Raw genomic sequence first — 9,295 nt, 5'->3', positions numbered from 1 at the left:
TGTTTGTGCAATTCCGGATGGTCCCACAACAAAATTTTGCGACAAGGACGGGTACGACGTGGTTCCGTACTTCATGTTGAGAACTGTACTCGAAAAAGAAACTGAAAAGAACGATACACTGGAAAAGGAAGATGAAGAAGAGGTGTTTCACGACATTCCCGATCATCCAGAGTGGGGAAATGAAGCAGACAACGAGTCAACGGACAATTCAAGCGGAAACGAAGAAACTATAACGGATGTCAGATTTTATGATTTTCCGAACCAAACTAAACAACGCCAGAAACGCTATAGAGCAAAGAGAAAAACAAAGGGGGTTAGAACCAATCCGATGCTTAGAATAAGAGGAAAAAATCAATTCCTAATGCTAGTAAAGGCGGAAGATTGTGTTAAGGACAAGATTTCTGGAAGAATGAGAGGCAATGATCAAAAGAGCTTACGAAAAGACAAAAGAAGCTCAAGAAATCAAGTTCAAAGGAATGAAACGAAAACTGAAACAGAAAAATCAGAAAAGAACAAGCGCAACAGAGAACACACGGAGTCCAAGTTAGAACGTAGAAACAAGTACAGAGAGCTCAAGAAAACTCTGAAAGAAGTTTGGACGACAGAAATTGAGAGTGGAGAGGACGAAAACGCCAAAATCAAGGAAAACATGGATGTTCCCTCTCACTACAGGAAATTCACAATAGAGGATAGGAAGGTGGTATTAACCCAACCTATCCGAGAGAGAAAGGCGAACGGATCTTATGACGGACCGGAGGATGCAAAAAAAGTTGATTTAGCAGCTCTAGGTGAGACACCTAGACCGGTGTACATAGCCACAGATTTGTCTCCAGGCGAGGAAGAGAGACTTTTGAGTCTTCTCCGAGAGTACAGGGATGTGTTTGCATGGTCTTATAAGGACTTAAAGGGAGTTGACCCATCGATATGCCAACACACAATCCCACTAAAACAAGATGCAAAGCCTAGCAGACAGAGACCATACACATATAATGATACGTTTGCTAAGCGAATCAAAGAAGAGATAGATAAGCTAATGGAAGCTGAATTCATATACGAGATTGAACACACCGATTGGGTATCTCCAATTGTGGTGGTACCCAAGAAGAACGAAAAACTCCAAGTGTGTGTCAACTTAAAGAAAGTGAATGCTGCAACAATCAGGGACAATTATCCCCTGCCGATAACTGATATGTTCTAGAGCGTGTATCAGGGAAAACATCATACTCCTTTCTTGATGGTTTTTCAGGATATAACCAGCTAGCCATAGCACCGGCAGATCAACATAAAACAGCTTTTGCAACGGAGTGGGGAATTTATGCTTATCGGGTTATGCCTTTTGGTCTAACCAATGCTCCCGCAACCTTCCAGAGGCTGATGACGCATGCTTTCAAAGAATACTTAAGGTTGTTTCTAGAAATATACATGGATGACTTATGTGTACATTCTCTTCTGAGAGATGAGCATCTAGAACACCTAAGAAAAGTATTTGAGAAATGTAGGACATATCGCATTTGTCTCAATCCTGAGAAATGTGTGTTTATGGTCCGACAGGGCAGAATTCTGGGACATATTGTCTCACAAAACGGAATATCCACGGATTTAGAGAAGATAAAAGTTATAGTGGATATGCCTAGACCAACCAATGCGAAACAAGTACAGAGCTTTATGGGACATTGCGGATATTATAGACGATTCATTTACATGTACGCTATAATAGGCCAACCACTTTACAGGCTAATAGTGAACTTTGAATGGACAGAGGAGTGTGAGGAATCATTCAAGAAATTGAAAGAGGCACTCATTACTGCTCCAGTCTTGAAATCACCAGATTGGGAGAAGATATTCCATGTGCATATAGATGCTTCGGCATATGCAATAGGATGCATTCTGGCTCAGCCAGAAGAAGGAAACATGGATTTTCCTATCTGTTACGCCAGTCGACAGCTCAACAATGCAGAGAAGAATTACACCACAACAGAGCGAGAAGGATTAGGAATGATATATGCTGTGAAGAAATTTCGGCATTATCTTCTAGCCAACAAGTTTGTGTTTTTTACGGATCACCAAGCCTTGCTCTACCTAGTGAATAAACCATGCAATACCGGGAGAATAGTGAGATGGTTCATTATTTTACTGGAATTCGACTTCACGGTAGTAGTAAAGAAAGGAGAAACACATCTTAGAGCTGATCATCTTTCGCGATTGACGAATGGAGAAGACCCTATAGGAGTAGATGACGACATGCCAGACGCGTACTTGTTCAACATAGAAATGATACCGAAGTGGTCTCAAAATGTCGTTAGCCTATTAACCTATGGAGGAGAGTTTGATAGAAGAGAATACAATAAGAAACATATTGCTATTCAGCAATCCAAGAATCTTCAATTGGTTGCAGGAAGGTCAATTGGGAAATGATCATGTTTTACGACTATGCATCAATCCTGAGGAATATAATATATATCTGCGCGAAGCACATGTTCAGGAATGTGCATTTCATTGTTCAAGAAGGAACACATATAGGAATTTGTTACAACTGGGAGTCTCTTGGCCAGGAATGAAAGAAAGCGTACATGAATATGTCACTGTATGTATTGTATGTTCATCAAAACCGCCAGCAGAGTATTCGACATTATATCAGATAATGATCGCTCCGGAATGGAGTCAGTATATTGTTGAATATCTCACAAATAGAACTTTCCCAGAAGGAACGTCAAAAGCTCGTCAGAAATCTGTAGAGACAGAAGCTAGAGATTACGCTTTAATAGGAGATCAACTCTATAAGAGAGGTAAAGACAACCAGCTTAGGATTTGCGCATCAGAGTCTGAGTATGTGATAATCCTGGAGCAAGCTCATGGAGGAGTAGGTGGAGGCCATTTCTCAGGTGATAAGACAGCAAAACTTGTCTTAGCCGCAGGAATATGGTGGCCAACATTACATATGGACGCTGAGGAATACGTTAAACGGTGTGATGACTGTCAGCGGACCAAAGTACCACTTAAAAGAGATGATATGCCGCTTAGACCAATGATGGGGGCAAGAGCTTTTGCAAAATGGGGGATTGATTATGTCGGACCCATTTCACCTCCTGCATATAAGACTCATGCACAATACATTGTTGTGGCTACAGACTATCTAACAAAGTGGGTCGAAGCAAAGGCAACTCAAAAAGCAGATGCCAGGACCACGGCACAATTTCTATATGAATACGTCTTTGTACGATATGGATTGCCAATAGAAATTGTGAGTGATCGAGGCACACATTTTATAAATGAAGTGATAGAGATCCTTCTAGATGAATTCATGGTAATCCATAGGAAATCAGCCCCGTATCATCCACAAGCAAACGGACAAGCTAAAGCAACAAACAAAACCATATGCACGGTCCTTACGAAGATTGTATCTGAGTCGAGAACTGACTGGGACCAGAAGTTGCATTCAACATTATGGGCATATAGGGTAGCATATAAAACATCAATAGGAACGACCCCATATAACATGGTTTTTGGGCTAAATGCTATCTTACCAATAGAATTCTTGATTTCAACCTTAAGGGTGGCTAAGGATCTAGAGTGGACAGGGCACGAGCTTTCTGATAGAATAGATGACCTGGAAAAGCTAGACGAGCTTCGCCTAAAAGCAGTAGCTTCTATCTACGCTCAAAAAAGGCGACAAAAGGAATTTTTTGATAAGCATGTGCGGACTAAAGAGTTTAAGGTTGGGGACTATGTCCTAGTTTACACTCTGAAACAGCATGCTAAGAAGCTTAAAAAGCGAGGGATGGGACCTCTGGTGATTAAAGATCTATCACCAAGTGGAGCCGTCAAGCTTGCTACATTAGACGGAGAAGAAATGCCCAATTGGATTAGTGGATGCAGAGTGAAAAAGTATCTTTTGCCGCTAACCCAAGACATGCTTCTCAAAATACATCAAGAAAAGCTGCGTGTCCAGAAAAAGAAAAAGATTGTGGAGGAAGCGCAAGCCGAGGCGAAGGAAAGAATGGAGAAAAGAAGACTACTGCGTCAGAAACAGCGCAATGAAGGAGCAATACGAATAAACGCAGTCAGTATAACAGGAATGGATAATGACAAAGAAGAACCCATCATTGAATGCAAAGTAGGAACCAACCAAATCAAAGCCAGAGCACTATTGGATTCAGGAGCTCAAACTAACCTACTTTCACTCAGTTTGTACAGACAATTGACAAATGACACTAAATTACAAACTGCCAAGCAAGAGTTAAAGAGTTACTCTGAGAATTCAATCAAAACTGTCGGATGCACAGTTTTACATATACAGATTAACCGTTATGTGTATCCTCATATGTTTTACGTGGTTGAAGACCAAGCTACACAACATCCATTATTGCTAGGACAACCATGGCAGAAGCAATACAATGCAATGATTGACTGGAGTTCTAAATCAGTGCTTATCAAATACGAAGGTGAAAGTCAATCAGTTAAGTTCACCAAAGGAGCAGAGCCAACTCCAAAGGAAGAATCCAAGCACAAAGGTAAACAACAACCAGAGAAAAAGAAGAAGCAATGGCAACCAAAAGTTTCTATACAACCGGATTACTCTTCGACGAGGAATTCTCAACATTGGATAAGGAAGACAAGCAATAATATAACAACTCAACCTTGGGAAAAAACGGGGTCAAAGTTGGTATGGAGACCAAAAAAGGTTGTGCCAGAGAACACAAAGGTGGAAAACAGAGTCTTCAATACCAGACAACAGAGTGATTCCAGACAATCAAGGACAGAGAAACAGATCTGGATTCCAAAGAAGTTCATGACGGCACAAAGCTATAGCAAGCAAATTTGGATCCCAAGGATTTGTAAACAGGAACTCCCTTCAGTACAATCCACAGAAACTCCTAGGTATTTCAAGGCGAGGAAATCAACACAAAGAACAAAGCAGGTTTGGGTCGCAAAGAGTTTGTGGCAAGCACAAGCGAAGCGGAAGCAGATTTGGATTGTGAAAAAGAACAACAAGGTAAAGAAGAATCCATCTACTGATTCTACTACCGAAGTGCGAAAACCAACCCAAAACCCGACCACCAATCCTTCAATCAAACAAAGAGCAGCTTTATTGGAAAGACTGTTGTATCATCGCTCTACAATTGCATTGGGAACTTATGACCAAAACAACTACAATGCTTCGCCCACAGACACTTCATAGTCGTCCAGGAGGACTCAGACTAGGAGGGGGGGAGGTATATAGGTATACAGGAGCTACAAAGCAGCTACAAGCGACAAAAACAAAGAAAAACAAAAATTATATTACAAGGGCAGTGTCTTACATGATTTCGCAATTTTTATGTTTGATTGCGGATATTGATAATATTTATGCCCTTATATACCTTGTTTTGCAACAAGAAGAGATCAAATGATGAATTTGGGTCTCTAGACGTGTAAATATCACTAAATAAGAGTGTTTTTGGAGTTAAAAAGTGGAAAAAAGTGGTAATCCAAGTCCAGAAATCACAAATAAGTGTATATTCATATACACAGGGTTACCAGCTATTTATTGTGTATGTTTGGAATTTTTTGGCTTCAATTTGCTATTTTCTTTTATTTTTTATGATTTTCTTGATAAAAGTAAAAGAAAAATAAAAAAACAGGTGAAACGAGATCAGAAAAAAGAAAAGAATAGATGGTGATGATCCTAATGACAAGGGCAACCCATGGTAAAAAATTGAGTACAATTCGAAAAAAGTTGCGGAAAGCCCGAAATAACAGAATTTTGGCAAAGTGGACAGATTTCTCAGAAAAAGGTCAAACGGGGTCCACATTGAGAAATTTCAAATCCTAAAGTGCATTTCACGACGAGATAGGAGCACATGTCAAATTTGGTAACAAGTGATCCAGGAAGTCCAAAGTTAAGTATTTTTGACTTCACTTACAGGCTCATTTGCAATATTACCCTCTTGGAGAGAGCAAAGAGCACACAGGAGCATCCAACCTTCTACAGCCTTCTACGACTGCTACGAGAGCTCAGAGGACACCAGACATGAGAGGTAGACTCGTTGCCATAAACTTTTGATGCTTATCATTAACTTTTGTCGCGAAAACTGAGCAAAACCAAGAAACAAGAGCAGACGGGGAATGCGGTAGAATGCTAGGTAGTGGCACAACCACCTAACCTTGCAAGAACTTATAGGTGGGTTACCCTAGTATAGAAGATGGGTTTCTAACACTCAAAGCTCGAAAAAGAACGACTGGAAAAACCCTAGGTCAACAGAGCCTGCAAGAGGCAAACAGGAAAAAGTTGTGAAACGACACAAAACTTCTCAGGAAGCTTAACAACATCGAGGGCAATGCAACCATGGAGTATCTCCAGGTTTGGACCACCAAAAGTGGGTCAAAACAACCGATTCGACGACAGACACACAAAGCGTCATTTTGGCATAACGGCTGAAATTGACGACCGAATGAAATGAAACTTCACAAGCAGCTTCAAGTAACTATTGATGACTTATGTTTGCAAGCAAAACCCAAAAGAAAGCTGATTCACTTACCGATGGTGAAAAAGACGCTTTCGGGCAACCAAATGGAGAAAGATGGAGAACGGGGAGCCAAAGTCAAGTTCAACCAAATAGATGGCTTCACAACATATCCAATGAGCTGGAAATGCAACTCTCGAGAAGAAAAGTTGAAGAGATTCAACTCCAAGGTAAAAAGACGACTTCGAAGACTGAAATGCCTATAAGGGGGCTTTTTACCTAAACTGATGACTTTTTAAGTTGAAAACTAGTTAGCAGGGCTTAGGGCACTAGCACAAAGCATTCTTTGCACAAAATGACCAACATTTCAAGAAAAGACATCATACGCGTATGATGTCTCACAGCATGAATTTCACATCCATTTCAACATTTGAGTGCATAGCCTCATTCCACATGTTAATCACATCCTATGAACCAAGTATCATGAGAATTGGAGTTAGAAAACCCAAGGAAAACCAAAAAGATGCAAAGTAGGCCATAAAATTGATTTTTGGTCCTAGTTTTGTCAAAATAACTCCAAACTCATTGAAACTTTGTAGGATTGTTGTTAAACACATCTACAAGCTATCTGGAACCAAAAAGCACCATTTTGACACAAAAGACATCATACGCGTATGATGTCTATTTGCACTTACAGAGCCAGAACTGCTCATTTGTCATCATACATCCATTATATATATCTATTACATGCTACATATGAAATTTGGAACCATTTGGTCAAGAGGATCACCCCATTAGCCCAATTGAGGGAAAATACTTCACCTAAAGCCTATTTTTGGCCCAAATCCAACCTACTCAAGTCCAAACCAAGATTTGAGTAGAGACAGTCCTTCACTAGTACATGGGGAGTCCACAGAACCAATCCCATGCAAAATTGATGAAAAAGACATCATACGCGTATGATGTCTCCAGAGCCATTTTTAGCCCAAAATCTATCCAAACTTCATAAATCCACTGAATAAGCCTATCTAAAGCCAAATCCAAGCTTATAGAGAAATTTGGTCCAAAAATACACTAAAAAACATCATACGCGTATGATGTCTCACTATGTGATTTTGGCACCTCAGGGCTTCAACCACCAAACAAAAGTGATCTACATGCCATTTGAAAGTGAACCACCAAGTTTTATCCAATTTGGATCATAAAATCCAATTCCCTTTCAAAATTTTGCCAAGAGCCGGAACTGGACTAAATTGGCCAAAACTTGACAAAATGGGATCCAAACTCAAATCCAAGCATATGATAATCATGTATACACTATGAGCTACAAGCACAACTAATATGAAGTCATGTTGACACAAAAGACATCATACGCGTATGATATCTCCAGCATGATTTTGAGCCCATTTTGCATATTTTTTCACCTACCTTGCATCCTTAGGCCCTGAATAGCTCATGTTTCAATTTTCAAGTCATTTGGATAGTTAAAAGCTTCATTTCGGCTTTCAGTACTAAAAAGACGCTAACTTCTGAAATTGGAGTTACAGGATCCATGGATTCCACCAAGTCATCGGCAACGAAGAGAAAAAGACCGACAATCAAAGATGCTATTGCAGAAGTGGAACCATTTGACATTCCAGCAGAAACCCTCAAGCCAACCAAAACTTGGGTGGAGGAAGCAGTATTGGAGAAAGAGGGAATAAAGATCTACCAGGGGACTTTCAGAGATCCTCAAGGGCAAGCGATGGATGTACCGATGATCCCACAGGAATTGGTAGATTATAGCAGGTCAGAAGACATCAGCAGGTACCTGGAAAGGGCAGACTTTCACAGCTTCTTCACCTCGAGACCATCAGGTGTGGATACAAGAAGAGTGTACGAGTTGGCAACATCCATTCAGAAGGATGGAAAAGCCACATTGACAGCCATGGATGGAGAGAAGGTAGAAGTACAGATCACTCCACAGCTAATTGCAGACGCATTGAAGCTGAACAACAAAGGGAGCTCGGTCAGGGAAAGGAGGGAGGCCATAGAGGTCTATGGGCCCAAGAAACAGAATGCGACCTATGGAGATATGGCGGACCCAAGAGCGGCAACCCTTTGCCGACTGTACAACCAATTTCTTCATGTTTGCAGTAAAAGACCGCAAAAGTATATGACACCACCCCATGCCATTGCGACCACCATCACATGGGCATTAAAGAGCAATATGCCAAAAGAGGTGAATTACGCTCAACACATCCACGAGCAAGTAATTGCCATGCACAACAAGAAGCCAAAATACATAGGAGGAGCGGAAATTCTGACAAGAATAGCTTATGAAGCTATTGGAGCTAGAGATCAGTGGCCAAAGGCTCCCTCCCAGAATGAGTGGCTTATAGAAGCCGACGAGGAGGAAGACCAGCCCGAAGTACCCAAGAGGGCATCCACAAGAGCACGCCGGAAACTAGAAGTAGTTTCAGAACCTGAAGAGGATGTGGACGAGCCACTTAAGAAGAAAGTAAAGAAGAAGGTTGCTCCCAAGCAAACCAAAAGTCAGAAAGCGGCAAGGATGGAAAGATTAGTGGAGCAGTTTAGAGCGGAAAGAGCTCTAAAGGGTGACTTTGAAGAAAAGTGGGTGCCAGACCCCACTAAAGTCGGAACTAGCTCGGCCAGGCCACATATTGATCAATACGATCAATATATTAAAGCTTATGAGGAGTCAGAGGCTATTTTGGAGCAGCAACCTGTCGAGCCATACATTGAAGAGGAGGTATAGCAATTAAAAGCTGAGCTGAAAAAAGACGACAAGGGGAAAAGGAAAGTAGATGAGTCTACTAAGCCTCAAGAGAAAGATGGGCAAGCCGACAAGG

The sequence above is a fragment of the Adiantum capillus-veneris genome, chromosome 1 (assembly GCF_014529385.1).
Source record: "Adiantum capillus-veneris isolate H3 chromosome 1, ASM1452938v2, whole genome shotgun sequence".
In the NCBI taxonomy this organism is placed as follows: Eukaryota; Viridiplantae; Streptophyta; class Polypodiopsida; order Polypodiales; family Pteridaceae; genus Adiantum; species Adiantum capillus-veneris.
Note: the sequence above shows the minus strand (reverse complement) of the source record.